At 38.2% G+C, this 18,261-nt stretch overlaps 1 pseudogene; it reads left to right on the forward strand.

Annotated features, from left to right (window-relative positions):
- Positions 1–2,284: 2,284 nt before the first annotated feature.
- Positions 2,285–12,566, forward strand: LOC110741029 (annotated as a pseudogene).
- Positions 12,567–18,261: the final 5,695 nt, after the last annotated feature.

Genomic DNA, 18,261 nt, shown 5'->3' on the forward strand with positions numbered 1-18,261 from the left:
GATTGGCTTCTCCCCACTTAGCCCCATTTTCCCCTTCTTTGGGGTGAGAGTCAAATGGAATATATATGCATTTTTTAATTTAGATAAAAGACAGCATCTTTAAAGTGAGTAATAAATCTCACCAATGTGCACTGAAGGTAATAAAAAGCTGATTACTCAAGGGAATACAGTAAGGATGTTGAAGGTCAGTCACTACACTGAATATGTTTTTTCCCAAAATTTTAGTAGGTGTATGAATTTAGAAATGCCAAGAGATTTAAATGGATGTTCTCCGTGCATAACCTTAGGGTGCAAGAGAAAAATCTTTTCCCAGAGATGAATCCATATTAAAGTGGGTTGGCCTGGGGAAAGGTGAGTAAGTAAAACAAGGTGGACTTCCACTAGCCTCCCTGTCTCTGCTGTGCCCTTTCAGGTGTGAGTCAGGATCTACCCAGGGTACTTCTTAACTAGACCTAGGCACTGAAAGCCAAGAAGGTTTTTAACTCAACTTCCTCACCCTCCACACTCAGTCTGTGTAATGTGCTGTAGAGGCTAGTTCTCACCAGAGATGTCAGCAGCATTCAGGGATATAACACAGCCTCCTTCTCAGAGACCTCCTCTGACTCCTGAAAGCCTTCCATATCTCTGTATCTCCTAGGGGTGTAGGGAGCAATGCCACAGGTGCGTTCTGGTCTTTACCTTTCTGGTTCTACTTGACAATCTTTTTCCAAATTTTTATAGTAGGTGTATATATTTATGGGGTACATGAGATATTTGGACAGACATACGATGTGTAATAATCACGTCAGGGTAAATAGGGTATCCATCACCTCAAGCATTTATCCTTTGTGTTACAAACAATTCAATTATACTCTTTTAGTTCTTTTAAAATGTGCAATTAAATTATTATTGACTGTAGTCACACTGTTATGCTATAAAATATGAGATATTATTCATTCTTTCTATGCTTTGTATCCATTAACTATCCCTACTTTTCCCTCTCAGCTCCCTGGCTCTTCCCACCACTACCCTTCCCAGCCTCTGGTAACCCTCTTTCTGCTCTCCATGTCCATGGGTTCAAGTGTTTTAATTTTTAGCTTCCACAAATAAGTGAGAACATGTGAAGTCTGCCTTTCCATGACTGGTTTATTTCACTTAACATAATGACCTCCAGTTCCATCCACGTTGTTGCAGATAACAGGATCTTATTGTTTTTGATGGCTGAATACTGCGCCATAGTGTTATATCTAACACATTTTCTTTATCAATTCATCTGTTGATGAGCACAGGTTGCTTCCAAATCTTGGCTATTGTAAATAGTGCTGCAATAAAAATGGGAGTGCAGTTAGCGCTTTGATATCTTGACTTTCTTTCATTTGGGTATATATCTAGCAGTGGTATTGCTGAATCATATGGTAGCTCTATTTTTAGTTTTATGAGGAACCTCCAAACTGTTCTCCATAGTGGTTGTAGTAATTTGCATTCCCACCAACAGGGTACAAGGTTTCTCTTTTCTCTACATCCTCGCCAGCATTTGTTATTGCCTGTCCTTTGGATAAAAGCCATTTTAACTGGGGTGAGATGGTATGTCTTTGTAGTTTTGATTTGAATTTCTCTGATGATGAATGATGTTGAAACCTTTTCATATGTCTGTTTGCCATTTGTGTGTCGTATTTTTGAGAAATGTCTATTCAGATCTTTTCCTGTTTTTTAAATCAGATTATTATTTTCCTATAGAATTGTTTGAGTTCCTTTTATAGTCTGGTTATTAGTCCCTTGTCAGAAGAGTACTTTGTAAATATTTTTTCCCATTCTGTGGGTTGTCTCTTCACTTTGTTGATTATATCCTTTGCTGTGCAGAAGCTTTTTAACTTGATATAATCCCATTTGTCCATTTTTGCTTTGGTTGCCTGTGCTTGTGGGATATTTCTCAAGAAACATTTGCCCTGTCCGATGTCCTGGAGAGCTTCCCCACTATTTTCTTGCCATAGTTTCATAATTTGAGGTCTTAAATTTCAGTCTTTAATCCATTTTGGTTTGATTTTTGTAGACAGTGAGAGACAGGTGTCTAGTTTTATTCTTCTGTATATGGATATCCAGTTTTCCTATCACCATTTATTAAAGAGACTGTCCTTTCCACACTGTTTATTCTTGGCAACTTTGTTGAAAATGAACTCACTGTACATGCATGGATTTGTTTCTGGGCTCTCCATTATGTTCCATTGGTCTATGTGTCTGTTTTTATGCCAGTACCATGTTGTTTTGGTTACCATAGCTCAATAGTGTAATTTGAAGTTAGGTAATGTGATTCCTCCAGTTTTGTACATTTTGCTCAGGATAACTTTGACTATTCTGGGTCTTTTGTGATTCCATAAAAATTTGGATTTTTTTTTCTACTTCTGGAAAGAATGCCATTGGTTCTACCTGACAAGCTTAATAGCTCCTCTTAGCAGTGGCAGCCATGCTAACCAATGGCTAGAGAAATCTGCTATCCAAATTCTCCCATTGTGCAGACGATGAAATTGAGATAGTCCTGGAGAGGTTAACTGACACACTATGGTACCAAAGGGAAAGGAGAACTGGGATCCCTGCCCTTGAACTCATATTCTTTTTTTCTCCTCCTACATATTATCTCCCCACAGTGGTATCCCCTTCTCAATATTTGCTACTTCGACCCTTTCTTCTTGCAGTTTCCACTGTCATCACCTTGCTTTGGGGTTTACATTCTTTCTTGTGTTCTCAGTACTTTGCCCATATCATCCCTCCCACTCCCACCAGCAGGCTCTTCTTCTTGCCTATATAAATGCTATCATCACACCAAAAAAGCCAGCTCAAATCATTCCCCTGGGAAAATCCTTTCAACACGCTGTGGCCCAGCTTGTCCTTCCTATCTCTAACCCTTAAAGTCTGGATCCTTCTTTGTCACTTTGCATGTTCTTTCTTCATTGCTGATACTGTTATCTATTGTCAAGGGAAATGCCTCTTCCCCACTCTTGATAAATCCTTCTGTAACAAGGAGCTTAATTATTGATATTCCTCTATGCCTTGTTTGCTTTATCTCAGGGCCAAGTAGGAAAGAATAAACTTATGATTTTAGACTCAGCTCCTCTCTTTTCTTCTTGGAAACAAGCTCTTCCACAAACAGTGGTTCCTCTCTGTTCCATGGGGACAGAGGCACCACATGGCTAAGAATGTAAGTCTAATTCTGGATTTCAGTGTCAAGCGGCTCACTGAGAACTGTACTAAGCTGTGCGTACTTCAATTTAGCTTTTATCTACTAAAAATAAAGGTAATCTATTGCCCTGTATGCATTCTATTTGGCATATTTCTCAACTGGTCCAGAACTCAGGAGGACGGGGAGTCCCTCTTGATGCCACGGCATTCTGTATGGATATTTAAGTCTTGCTCTATCATTTAACTCACTGCTTTGTGTGCTTTGTCTCTTCAGCTTTTGTGTGAACTCCTCAGGTGTGGAAATGATGGAATATAATTGTTCATATCCCCAGAGCACTCAGTTCAAAGCTTTGCACATAGCAGGTGCTCAATCCATTTCTATTCAATGAAATATTTGTTGAAAAACTCTGATACCTCCCAGCAATCAAGCAATTTTCCTTAAAGTGTTTTCACCATAATTCTACCACCTATAAAGATCTGTAACCAAGGAAACATCTTTCCCATTCTAACTAAAACAGATCCTTTCAGTTCTTAAAATCTTCTTCCCTAAGTACTTACCCCCCTCCTTCATCACTTTTCAGATTTTCTTCTTGCCTACTGGAAATAAAAATAAAATATAAAATAAAAGCACTAGTAAGGTTTTACAGAAGGAGCAGAGGAGGCATGATGGTTCTGGTCATTTCTCATCCGCCTTGTCATTCATAATCCCTAAGAAGACATACTGCCATTTAGACACAGTGTTACCTAAGGCTGGGAGAGCTGAGAATTGATATTTTTCTACAACAGACCCAATATCAATATCATAGGGCTGAGTGAGCTTCAGACAACCCTGTGGCTTCCCAGTTACAGCATTTCCTATGATTTTGTCTTGTGCTGCTCTGACCGATCTCCCTGTGATCAAACCCTCTGTGCCCCATTATCCAGAGCCATGCATCTGCAGTGCCTGGCCCTGAGTGTTATTTATTACCAGCTGAATGCAATTGTTCTCTGCACTGCTTCTTCTGAGAATATACCCCCACTTCCCTATCACCACAATCATCTTAGTGACATATTACCAAACTTCACTTAATTTTGCCAAGCCTTGAGGGTCCATGTGTAGGACCTCTATGCAGGTTCTACTAGGACCTTCCTTTATAAACAGTTTAATTTCCCCAGCTCTCAATTGATCTGAGGTGCTCTCTGCCATTCATCCTCTTTTCTAACCTTAACCAACCTTATGACCTGAGTCTGCCAAAGCTAGTGCAGAATCTACCTGGATAAATTCAAAGAGAAATTGAGAAACAGAACCTTTAAGATGCTCCAGTCTGACCTAATTCCTCCCTCTTTATTTTATAGATGAAAATGCCAAGGCACATGGAGGTTAAGTAAGTTACTAAAGTGAGCTAAAAGCAAACCTGGAACTAAACCTTAAGCCACCTGACAACCAATTTTATACTCCAATATTTTTAAACAAATCAAAAACGCAGCAACTGATACTGACTTACTGTTGTGGTACAAAAAAAGAACTCCCAAAAATGATACAGATTACTCACAAACCAATGCCTCAAATCCAAGTTATTTGCAAATTGGAGATTGATTCTCAGTGGTTCTTATGAGATGGATATTAAGCTATAACAAGTAAGAAGTCTGAATGTGCTTCTATCCTAAGAGACCAATAATTCAATCTTTTAATCATAGACAGTTGCAGTAAGAGAAACCCTAGAAGCCTCCAAGGTCTTATATTCCATTAGGAATATAAATAGCAGTCACAAAACTTAAAGCAAAAGGATTTCACCATAATACTAAAGGAAAAAATATGCAACAAAATATCATCAAGTCAATTTAATAAAAGGTATAACTGAAAAAAATTCAAATCTCTGAACTTCAATGAAAATGTAATGGGTTCATGAAAATAAGATAAATTCTGTCTCCACTATAATTAAATCACTTGAATTGATGCAAAGAAAAGTCTGTCACCCTTCAAATGCAAATTTCTTGCAGTATAAGATTTAAACATTTACCAACATGATGTAAACAAAAAGTACCCCAGTTGAAAAATGTACTTATATTAAAAATGCTCAATTTTTTTGCTGTCAATTTCTCACCATAAACCACAAATTGTGCAAATTAGTTTTAATCAATTCAGCTGTTTTCATCAGCAAAAGACACTTGAAATGTCCGTGTATTTATTAAAATTTATCTCATAAATTTCACACTGATAGGCAATGTTTCAATTACCAATTGTAACTACCTTCTCTATATTCAAGAGAGATAGACATAGAAAGACATATATTACCCATGAATTTTTGCCCTCAGATTCAAATACAGTCATCTAATATTTGTGAAAATAATTGTAATATTCTCCATCTAATCTCCTTGTCTTCCTGAAATGGTAGATAATGGCAGCCCTGTTGAGCAGTACCTGGGATTGGTGCTTTGTCAGCACTGGGGAAATGGCTTGGCTGAATCACTTGGAGAGTATGCAGCAATTTGTCAGGTCAGTGCTAGTCATGCAAAGGGTTCTCTGCATGCTAACAGAGGCACTTAGCACACAAGTAACCTCAACTTTAAACCAATGAGATATAGTTTCCTACTTGATCCATTCACTGAAGAAGGTGAAGGTAGCCCAGGACCTGATAGAAATTACATTTTTAATGTAGAATCTTTTAAATTTTCTACATTTGACTTTGGGTGTAAGATTTTAACCTTGTCAGTTATTGCTTCTTCATTAACTATAGATAGAATGCTAATAGTGTCTGGCTCTGTTTTGAGTACTTTACTTTGCATTCATATAATTAAGCCCCATTTAATCCTCAGATGAGAAAACTGAGTCACAGAGAAGCTGAGCAATTTGCCCAAGACAAGTGGCAGAATTCAAGTTCCAACTAAGGCAGTCTGTCTTCAGGCCCCTTGCCCTCAGCCTGCAGTGCAACATAGGCTAATCTATAAGGCAAAACACAAAAAAAAACTGCTCAAGGAAAATGACACTTCAGAACAAGCTCCTCAGAGTCTCAGGGCCCTCATAAATGTTTTCCCAACAAAATGTGCTCTCTGTTTCTCAGTCTTCATATCTGTAAAACAGGGAGAAAAACTATTCTGCTTTCATTTCTAGGAAGCTGTAAGATTCAAAGAACATAATGCATTTCTCTTTGGCAAGTGCTAAACCCTGAGAAGAATAGTGATATTGCCTATTACAGCTGCCTGCCAGACTGATTTTCTTACAGGGGTTATTGCCACCTAGTTTGCAGTTATTGATAGATAGCATGCATGTTTATCCACTCCCAAAAACAAAGAACACTAAGAATAGTGTGTTTTAACTTGGTGGAGACAAAAGCATGCCTTTACTGTCGTAAGAATGCCAACTGTCGGTTGTCAACTCCCCAATTCTGTGTCACAATTTAATTCCCAAGAACCACTCAAATTCCTGTAAGACATCATGCTGATTTATTCAATTAAACACATTATGTTGATAAGACATAGAGCAGCAAGCTGCTTAAGGAAAAAAACAAAAACAAACAAAAAAAAAAACCTTCTAATGTTTGCTGGACTCTGCAAGAGGAAGGCAAGGTATTCTACTTTGACCAATTTACCAAGTGATTCCAAAGGTCGATAGCTCTCAAAGAGGCCCAGGCCAACAGAAGATATAAAACCTAATCTTGCATTCAGTGCAGAAAGCTCTAACATATGCCCTTATGACCCACTATATCCACTGGAGCCAAAGTCCCTTCAGTTTGAGATCATAATCATACACCCTTTAACAAATCAGCAATATTCTTTTGAGAACTGATTCCGAATGTGCTACTAGGTTTGGAGGAAGACTGAACTCACGACCATGAGAACATTAGCCTTCTTCACCTGTGAATTTGCAAACATTTCAACAGGACATTGGATTGTCACAGAGTGTGAAATTGACACCAAGATTGAGGGGACCACCCTTGCTCACACCTGAGTTACACAGAAAATAAGACCTCTGTTAAGTGATTTGTTCACTAGATTCCTGTTCATTTTCTAGGCTTGTGTTTTATATTTTTGCCAATTTATTGCTTAGATAAAACAGCATGAAACTCACTGTTCAGCATTCTGTTGGAACTACAGGGTAACTTCCACTACGTGATACTATAGCTCTCTTTCTCTAAAACTTGAGCTTTCTGTCCTGCAATTGTTTTGTTTTTCTGTTTTTTGCAGCTGCATTGTCGCTTTAAAATCAGCAATGCGTGCTCACTGGAGATGGAAACAATGTTACTAAATACTCTGGTAAATTTTAAAAAGCATACTTTCTTCCTGGAACTAAACTATAAACCAAAACCCCATTTCATATTATTATTATTATTATTCCTATGAAGCCTTGTTAAATATAATGCTTTCGAAGCAGGAGCTAATATTAATTACTACTTAATGGCTTCAAGTTCAGTTTCACTGCAAAGAACATTTTCTAGAAATTATATCCCCAGCAAGGGAGAATGTTTGAACCCACTGCTATTTGTAGCTAAATAATATAGTGAAACTAAAATTGTTAAGTAATCAACAGGCATCTTAATAATCCGGGTTTTTTAGCTCAAGTGGCCAAGGCAAGATGGGTCAAAGTCAGAGTGGTGTTCATGGTCCTGGAAGTGGCAAAAAGGATGACAAGGACAAGAAAAAGAAATATGAACCTCTGTACCAACTAGAGTGAGGAAAAAGAAGAAGAAAACAAAGGGACCAGATGTAGCCAGCAAACTGCCACTGGTGACACCTCACACTCAGTGCTGGTTAAAATTACTGACGTTAGAGAGAATTAAAGACTATCTTTTCATGGAGGAAGAATTCATCAGAAATCAGAAACGAATGAAACCATTAGAAGAAAAACAAGAGGAGGAAAGATTAGAAGTGGATGATCTGAGGGGCACCCTGATGTCAGTAGGAACCTTGGAAGAGATCCTTGATGGCAATCATGCCATCATGTCTACATCTGTGGGCTCAGAATACTGTGTCAGCATTCTTTCATTTGTAGACAAGGATCTGCTGGAAACTGGCTGCTCTGTCCTGCTCAACCACAAGGTGCATGTTGTGATAGGGGTGCTGGTGGATGACACGGATCCCCTGGTCACAGTGATGAAGATGGAAAAGGCCCCTCAGGAGACCTATGCCGATACTGGGGGATTGGACAACCAAATTCAGGAAATTAAGGAAGCTATGGAGTTTCCTCTCACTCATCCTGAATATTATGAAGAGATGGGTGTAAAGCCTCCTAAAGGGGTCATTCTCTATGGTCCACCTGGCACAGGCAACATCTTGCTATCCAAAGCAGTAGCAAACCAAACCTCAGCCACTTTTTTGAGAATGGTTGGCTCTGAACTTATTCAGAAGTACCTAGGTGATGGGCCCAAACTCGTATAGTAATTGTTTTGAGTTGCTGAAGAACATGAACCATCCATCGTGTTTATTGATGAAAGTGGTGCCATTGGGACAAAAAGGTATGACTCAAATTCTGGTGGTGAGAGAGAAATTCAGTGAACAATGTTGAAACTGTTGAACCAGTTGGAGGGATCTGATTCTAGGGGAGATGTGAAAGTTATCATGGCCACAAACCGAATAGAAACTTTGGATCCAGCACTTATCAGACCAGGCCGCATTGATAGGAAAATCAAGTTCCCCCTGCCTGATGAAAGGACTAAGAAGTGCACCTTTCAGAATCACACAAGCAGGATGACACTGGCCGATGACGTAACCCTGGACGACTTGATCATGGTTAAAGATGACCTCTCTGGTGCTGACATCAAGGTAATCTGTATAGAAGCTGGTCTGATGGCCTCAAGAGAATGTAGAATGAAAGTAACAAATGAATACTTCAAAAAATATAAAGAAAGTGTTCTTTATAAGAAACAGGAAGGCACCCCTGAAGGACTCTATCTCTAGTGAACCATAGCTGCCATCAGGAAAATGGTTGGGAGATTTCTCCACCCCTAAAAAGGATGAGGTTGGGGGAGTTGCCCAGAGGAATCCTTGTTCCCATTGATTTTTATTAGCAAAACATCCCATGTCTTTTGGAGTATGATGTGTAAGTGCCCATTGGGTGGCCTTTGTCAGTCACTGTGCAGCAGTCTGCTTCCCAATAGAGTGCGCTCTTTCACAATAGTAATAATAATAGTAATAATAATTATCTGGGTTTCTGTCCATTTGTTTGTTTATTTGATTTTTAATCTTAGGATGCTTTACGTATTCACTGCCTAACATCAAAGGGAAAAATATGATCAATTTAATTCCTAGTGATATTATTATTGACATTACCAATAGCATATAGAATAATTACAAAAAATTCAAGATGTATAAGCCTAGGTGTGAATCCTGATAACTTTCCCTCTGTATGATGCTGAGAAAGTTGCTTAACCTCTCTGAGTTTCAGGGATGACTTATGTTTTAAGTGAGATAGTGCATTTTAAATACTCGCCACAGCACCAGATACCAGCTGCGCTTTCAATAAATAACGCCTGCTGTTATTGTCGTCCTCTGTGGTCACTCTGCTGGCAGAGCTGTCTTGAGAGATAGCCTAAAATAGATCATCTTAAACTGGAAATAAGAAAAAGGGCTTAATGTAATGGGAAAAACTAAAACATTATGATGGTGACTAGCATACGTTTGCCCCCTGCTTATTTCCCTAGGTAAATCTAAAAAGTTCTTTTGTAGCTGGTGGTCAATTCTACATAATAAAAATATGGAAATTTACTAGGGAGGCTTAGAGCATTCCATGAAGGAGAAGGTCTGAGCCAGTGAAGCCCAGCTGCCCAAATTACAAGCAAGCCAGCTGGTAGGAGAAGAAGCAGCAGGGGAAATTGTGGAATAACACACACTGTGAAAATCTAACATGCATGTAAGGCTGCAGTCTAGAGGAGAGTTACCAGCCTTTTCTACGCTCTTTCTAATCACCTGGCTTGATAGAGAAAACCTTTGCGGATTTTATAAAAGTGGATTCTATAAAAAGGTTCAGAGAATGAATGTTCTACCATGGCTGTGGAATGATTTTTTGTCTGGAGACAATGGTTGAAGAACCCGGTCTACACTAGAATCAAGTCTATTTTCAGGGATAAAACATGGTGAGCTCCAAAAACCTCCAAGTCCTTTTCTGGGGAACGAAAGACAGAGTTGGAGATATTCTTCACTGGCTCAGGTACAGACAGATATGTACACTTTCTGCTATTTGTGAAAGCAATGCTATGTGCATCATCCTATGTCTGTGGTGACCCGTGTGAGCAGTATTTTTCTTCTTCCAAGCAAAATAATAAGACTAACATTTACTGAGCACTTATGATACACCAGGCACAAAACCCTTTAATGAAACTGGATAGAATTTTATTCTGAGTGAGCTTAGTCATAATACAATGAACTCTCCAACAGCCTCTGCAGTAATTCTGTTTTTTCCTGTCAGATGTCAGTACATGTGAATGCTATCCAGGTTCTCATAGGGCTGGAAGCAGACAGAAAGGATTCTGCAGCTCTACCATCACAACAGTCTTCAGTTTTTAAAACAAATTTCAGATTATTCTTTTTTTAACTAAGAGTTCTCTGAAACTACACCAGCAGACATCTTTCTATTCCACTGCAGTCATTACCTTGATTTTCTACCCTTTGGTGTGCTGCAGTATTCGTGTCAGCAAGTTCTATGCATTTGAAAGCTCATGAAGTGATTGTCATTTTATGCAGTGGACTTGCTCCTCCTTGCAATACTGACAGCTGACTTGAGTCCTGGCTGTAATTAATAACATCTTTGTGGTGGTTTTACATAGTGCATTTCATCTCCAGATTATAAAACACTCTGCAAAAAATTTACTACAGTCTCTCCCCATAGGATGAAAATATTTTAAAAGTAAGAGAGGTTAAGTTACATTCCCAATAAACAGTAGTGAAATAAACAAAAATGAAATTAGGTCTTTCTGGGCTTAAGCCATTGCTTCTATTCATGGAGTCACAATGCCTTCCCAAGAAGGAAGAGGCATGAAAGCAATGTGTGTGGGAGCTCATAGTACAGAACACAGGTGGGAAGAACTGTAGCATTCTACTTTTCTGTGGTCTCTCAAGGTCTGTTTGTGGCTGTGAACCAGATAGGTTATTCAAGTGAGACTACTATTATTCTAATTATCGGTGAAGGATTTCAATAAAGGATTAGAGTGTTGTTACTACTTCCAGGTTTTGTGGTTTACTTATAAAACAAGCAGTTTGGTCATTCTTATTTCAAAATCAACAGTAATTAGGGAGATAAACTTATTTTGTGTTTTTGAACTGGGCAGAAATTTTAAGACCTGTGTTACTGTAGGCACACTGAAGCTGCAATGACTTCAAACTCTCCTTCTTTTTCGATCTCCAGCAACTTGTTCCCAAAGTTGGAGAAGACACTCCTGAGGGCTATTTAGGACAACTTATGACTCAGCCCTTTGAGCAGAAAGGGGCCAAAAAGTTCAGTAGAAAAAGCCCTGAACTCTTGGAAGGGCTGACTTCAAGCCTGGCTTAGACTCGGCCTTCTGTGGGGCAGGTTTCTTAATCTTCCAATGGGCTGTCTCCTGGAGGTGGGATGAAAGTTCTCTTCTGACTCAGCTCCTAAGGGTTGTTATGCACATTAGATCACCAGAATTCGAATGTATCAAGCTTTTCTAATGAAAGTGATAGTTACCAGAGATAATTTAAAATATTTGGTGAAGATAAACAGATAAATTTTATTGAGCATGCACTAGGTTCAATCCACTGAGTACCAAAAAAAAAAAAAAAAAAAAATCAAAGTGTGAAGCACAGTTCTTGCCACTCTGTATCTCAGAGGCTTGCTTTATATAATAGACAATCACACCCAGAAAGGTAACTGAAAACCAGCTTATGTTGTGTAGCATTTGAATGCAGACCTAAATGCTGTAGGAGAAATTGTAGAAGAGAAGACTTAGAAGGTGTAAAAGAGTTTACAAAATTACAGACAAAAAAATGTCAAGAATCAAGAATCTTAAGAATCAAGAAGGATACTTAAGCAGTGCTGAAGACTTCAAAAAAACAAGGCTCTTTAGGGGCATTTATAGAAAATATTTCTTGAAGAACATATGGTTAGCACAAGAAAAATATAATAAATGAAACAGAAAAGAGAGAGATGGAAGGCCTAGAATGGCATGTTATGATTCAGGCTCCATTCCATATACACAAACAAAACTTGCTGAGAAAAAACAATGAAAAGGAAAACCTCCCATTTATGATATAAATAAATAAATAACCTAGGCAAAGCACTTATCAATAAATATCCAAAATCTCCTGAACAAACTATATGAAATATTTCTGAAGGGCACAAAAGTAGACTTTTATAAATAGAAAGATAACCCATGTTTTGCAGTAGGAAAGCTCAATGCGAAAAAGTTGCCCCTTCCCACTAAGTTAAATTATAAATGCAGTGTGATTTCAGTTAGATAAAAAATATATATACATATATGTATATACACATATATACATATAGATATACATACATATATACATGTATATACATACATATATACATATAGGTATATATATCTATACACATATATACATACATATATACATATAGGCATATAGACACATATACATATAGGTATATAAACACATATATAAATATACATACATACATAGACGTATATACATACATATGTACATAAATGTGTATATATACATATACCTTATACCATTTTTTCTGAAGCTAAATAAGTTAGTGACAAAGTTTTATATTAAAAATAATATTATAACATCTTTAGTTAGGTATATTCCTAAGTTATTTATTTATTTATTTATTTTGCAGCTGTTGTAAAAGAGGTTGAGTTCTTGCTTTGATTCTCAGCTTGGTCACTGATGTGGTTTGGCTGTGTCCCCACCCAAATCTCATCTTGAATTGTAGTTCCCATTATCACATGTCATGGGAGGGAAAGGTGGAAGGTAATTGAATCATGCGGCAGTTACCCCATGCCGTTCTCAGGATAGTGACTGAGTTCTCATGAGATCTGATGGTTTTGTAAAAGGCTTTCCCCCTTTGCTAGGCACTTCTTCCTGTTGCCTTGTGAAGCTGCCTTGCTTCCCCTTACCCTTCCACCATGATTGTAAGTTTCCTGAGGCTTCCCCAGCCATGCTGAACTGTGAGTTGATTAAACCTTTTTCCTTTATAAATTACCCAGTCTCGGATATTTCTTCATAGTAGTGTGAGAACAGACTAATACAGTAATTTGTTACTTCAGAGAGTGGGATACTGCTATAAAGATACCCAAAAATGTGGACGTGACTTTGGAACTGGGTAACAGGCAGAGGTTGGAACAGTTTGAAGGGCTCAGAAGATGGCAGGAAAATGTAGGAAAGTTTGGAACTTCCTAGAGACTTGGAGAGCTCAGAAGACAGGAAGATGTAGGAAAACTTGAACTTCCTAGAGACTCATTGAATGGCTTTGAACAAAATGCTGATAGTGATATGAACAATGAAGTCCAGGCTAAAGTGGCCTCAGATGGAGATTAGAAATTTATTGGGAACTGGAATAAAGGTGACTTTTACTATGCTTTAGCAAAGAGACTGGTGGCATTTTCCCCCTGCCCTAGAGATGTGTGGAACTTTGAACATGAGAGAGATGATTTAGGGTACCTGGAGAGAGGAATTTCTAAGCAGCAAAGTGTTCCAGAGATGACAGAGCATAAAGATTTGGAAAACTTGCAGCCCAACAATGTGGTAGAAAAGAAAAACCCATTTTCTGGGGAGAAATTCAAGCCAGCTGCAGAAACTTGCATAAGTAACAAGGAGCCAAATGTTAATGACCAAGACCGGGGAAAATGTCTTCAGGGCATGTCAATGTCTCCAGGGTATGTCAGAGACCTTCCCAGCAGCCCCTCCCATCACAAGCCCAGAGGCCTAAAAGAAATAAAAAAAAATGGTTTCCTAGGCCGGATCCAGGGCCCTACTACTGTGTGCATGCTTGGGACTTGGTGGCCTGTGTCCCAGCCACTCCAGCTGTGGCTAAAAGGGGCCAAGGTACAACTTGAGCCATGGCTTCAGAAATGTGCTACAGGGGCATGGCCCTCATGGAGAACCTCTGCTAAGGCAGTGAGGAAGGGAAATGTGGGATTGGAGCACCCACACAGAGTCCCCACTGTGGCACTACCTAGAGGAGCTGTGAAAAGAAAGCCACCGTCCTCCAGACCGCAGAATGGTAGTTCCACCAACTACTGTGGAAAAGCCACAGACACTCAATGCCAGCCAATGAAAGCAGTCCAGAAGGGGGTTGTACCCTGCCACGCCACAGGTGCAGAGCTGTCCAAGTGGGAGCCTACCTGTTGCATCAGCATGACCTAGATGTGAGACATGGAGTCAAAAGAGATTATTTTGAAACTTTAAGGTTTATTGACTGCCATATTGGATTTTGAGCTCGCATTAGGCCTGTACCCCCTTTGATTTGGCCAATTTCTTCCATTTGGAACAGATGTGTTTACCCAATGCCTATATTCCCATCACACCTAGGAAGTAACTAACTTGCTTTTGGTTTTACAGGCTCATAGGTAGAAGGGACTTGCCTTGTCTCAGATGAGACTTTGGACTTGGTCTTTGGATTAATGCTGGAATGAGTTTGAGAGTTAAGACTTTGAGGGACTGTTAGAAGGGCATGATTGTGTTTTGAAATGTGAGGACATGAGGTTTGGGAGGGGCCAGGGAAGAGTTATGTGGTTTAGTTGTGTTCCTACCCAAATCTTATCTTGAATTATAGTTCTCATAATCCCCATGTGTCATGGGAGGGACCCAGGGGAAGGTAATTGAATCATGGGGGGTGGTTACCCCCATGCTGTTCTCATGATAGTGAGTTCTCAAGAGATCTGATTGTTTTATAAGGGGCTTTTCCCCCTTTGCTTGGCACTTCTCTTTCCTGCCACCTTGTGAAGAAGATGCCTTGCTTCCTCTTCACCCTCCATCATGTTGTAAGTTTCCTTAGGCCTCCCAAGCCATGCTGTACTGTAAGTCAATTAAAGCTCTTTCCTTTATAAATTACCTAGTCTTAGATATTTATTCATAGCAGCATAAGAACAAATGAATACAGTCGTTGTCGGTGTATAGCAGTGCTACTGACTTGTGCATGTCGATTTTGTATCCTGAAACTTTACTGAATTCATTTATCAGATCTAGGAGCCTTTTGGATGAGTCTTGAGGGTTTTCTAGGTATATGATCATATCATCAGTGAACAGTGAGAGTTTGATTTCCTCTTTACCAATTTATATGCCCTGTATTTCCTTCTCTTATCTGAATGATCTGGGCAGGACCTCCAGTACCATGTTGAATAGAAGTGGTGAAAGATCTTTACAAAGAAAACTACAAAACACTGCTGAAAGAAATTATAAATGGCACAAACAAATAAAAATGCATCCCATGCTCCTGGATGGGTAGAATCAATATTGGGAAAAGGATTATACTACCAAAAGCAATCTATGAATTCAATGCAATTCCCATCAAAGTACCATAATCACTCTTCACAGAACTCGAAAAAAAAATCCTAAAATTCATATGGAACTAAAAAGAACCTGCATAGCCAAAGCAAGACCAAGCAAAAAGAACAAATCTGGAGGCATCACATTACCCAACTTCAAACTGTTACTACAAGGCTATAATTACCAAAACAGCATGATACTGGTATAAAAACAGGTACATAGGCCAATGGAACAGAATATAGAACCCATAAATAAGGCCAAATACTTACAGCCAACTGTTTTTTGACAAAGCAAACGAAAACGTAAAGTGGGGAAAGGACAGCCTATTCAACAAATAGTGCTGCGATAATTTTCAAGCTACATGTAGAAAAATGAAACTGGATCCTCATCTCTCACCTTATATAAAAGTCAACTCAAAATGGATCAAAGACTTAAATCTAAGACCTGAAACCATAAAAATTCTAGATGATATCATCAGGAAAACTCTTCTAGACATTGTCCTAGACAAAGAATTCATGTCCAAGAACCCAAAAGCAAAGGCAACAAAAATGAAGACAAATAGATGGGACTTCATTAAACTAAAAAGCTTCTGCACAGCAAAAGTAATAATCAGCAGAGTAAACAGACAACCCTTAGAGTGGAAGAAAATCTTCAAAACTATGCATCTGACAAAGGACTAATATCTAGAATCTACAAGGAACTAAAACAGATCAGCAAGAAAAAAAATCCCATCAAAAAGTGGGCTCAGGACATGAATAGACAATTCTCAAAAGGAGATATACAAATGGTCAACAAACATATGAAAAAATGCTCAGCATCACTAATGATCAGAGAAATGCAAATTGAAACCACAATGCAATTCCACCTTAAGCCTGCAGAATGGCCATAATAAAAAAAAAAAAAAAATAGATGTTGATGTGGATGTGTTGAAAAGGGAACACTTTTGCAGTGCTAGTGGGAATGTAAACTAGTACAACCACCATGCAAAAGAGTATGGAGATTCCGTAAAGACATAAAATTAGATCTCTCATTTGCTTCAGCAGTTCTACTACTGGTGCCTATCAAGTGGAAAAGAAGTCATCACATGAAGAAAACATTTGCACACACATGTTTATAGAAGCACAATTCACAATTGCAAAAATATGGAACCAGCCTAAATGTCCATCAACCAATGAGAGGATAAAGAAAATATGATGTATATATACCATAGAATACTACTCAGCCATAAAAAGGGATAAGATAATGCATTTGCAGCAACCTGGATGGAGTTGGAGACCATTATTCTATGTGAGCTAACTCAGAAATGGACACCCAAACATTGTATGTTCTCACTTGTAAGTGGGAGCTAAGATATGAGGGTGCAAAGGCATAAGAACCAGACAATGAACTTTGAGACCACAGGAGGAAGTGTGAGAGATGGGTGAGGGATAAAAGACTACACATTGGGTACAGTGTACACTGCTCAAGAGATGGGTGTACCAAAAGCTCATAAATCACACCAAAAGAACTTATCCATATAACCAAATACAACCTGTTCCCCCAAAATTACTGAAATAATAAGAAGAATTTTAAAATTGTTTAAATAAATAAAAGAATAATAATATAATTCAGGAGCAGAAAATCAAATATCACATATTCTCACTTATAAGAGGGAGCTAAATGATAAACTTATGAACACAAAGAGGAAAACAACGGACACTGGGGTCTACTTGATGGGGCAGGGTGGAAGGAGGAAAAGGAGCAGAAAAGATAACTATTGAGTACTGGCCTTAATACCTGGGTGATGAAATAATATGTACACATGTTTACCTATGTAACAAACCTTCACTTTTACCCCTAAACCTAGCATAGAGGTAAAAAATAAAATAAATAAAATAAAATAATAATAAGCACTAATAGCCAGAATATCTTGGACAGCACAAGAGCAATAGGATAGGGAAAGGGGTGGCTAGCCCTACCATGTAGTAAAACATAAATCCTCTAAAAGTAAAACCATATGGTATGGGTAAATGGGTTTACAAAGAAATCAATAAAACAAAGCTGAATGTCTAGAAATAGAATTAACTGCATATGGATATTTAGTATATTTAATAAGCAGCACTGCAAATCAGTGGGGGAAAGAAAAACAGTAAATGATGTCAGAGTAATTTGATATTCATATTATAACAAAAGATAAAACTGGATTGTTACTCACATCGTACACCAGATAGAAAAAAAAAAGGGTATTATGAGATATTTAAATGTAAACATGGAAAACATAAAAATACTAGAAGAAAGCATAAGTAAATCCCCTATAATCTGGAAGAGGAAAAACTTAAGTAGCAATAAAGGAACAGATTAATAAATATGAGATATAACAATTTTAAAAATATGGCAAAAATAAATCTTAAGTATAATGAAAATAACAAACTGGAAAAAATTTTTGCAACTTACATGACAGAAAAGAGTTGGTATCCCTAAAATAGAAAGATTGTCTAATAGAAGAAAAACTCCAATAACCCTATTGAAAAACAAACAAGAAATATAAACTTAACAGAAAGGCATATGGCTCCTTTTACCTATGAAAAAATATAATTCCTACCGTCATTCAGAATAATAGAGCTGCAGATTAAAACTACAGAGTCATCATTCTCACCTATCGTACTGTCAAAAACGTAAAAGTTTAATGGTATATTCTTTGGGGAAATGAGTCTTTTTGACGGA

The sequence above is a fragment of the Papio anubis genome, chromosome 14, assembly GCF_008728515.1.
Source record: "Papio anubis isolate 15944 chromosome 14, Panubis1.0, whole genome shotgun sequence".
NCBI lineage: Eukaryota > Metazoa > Chordata > Mammalia > Primates > Cercopithecidae > Papio > Papio anubis.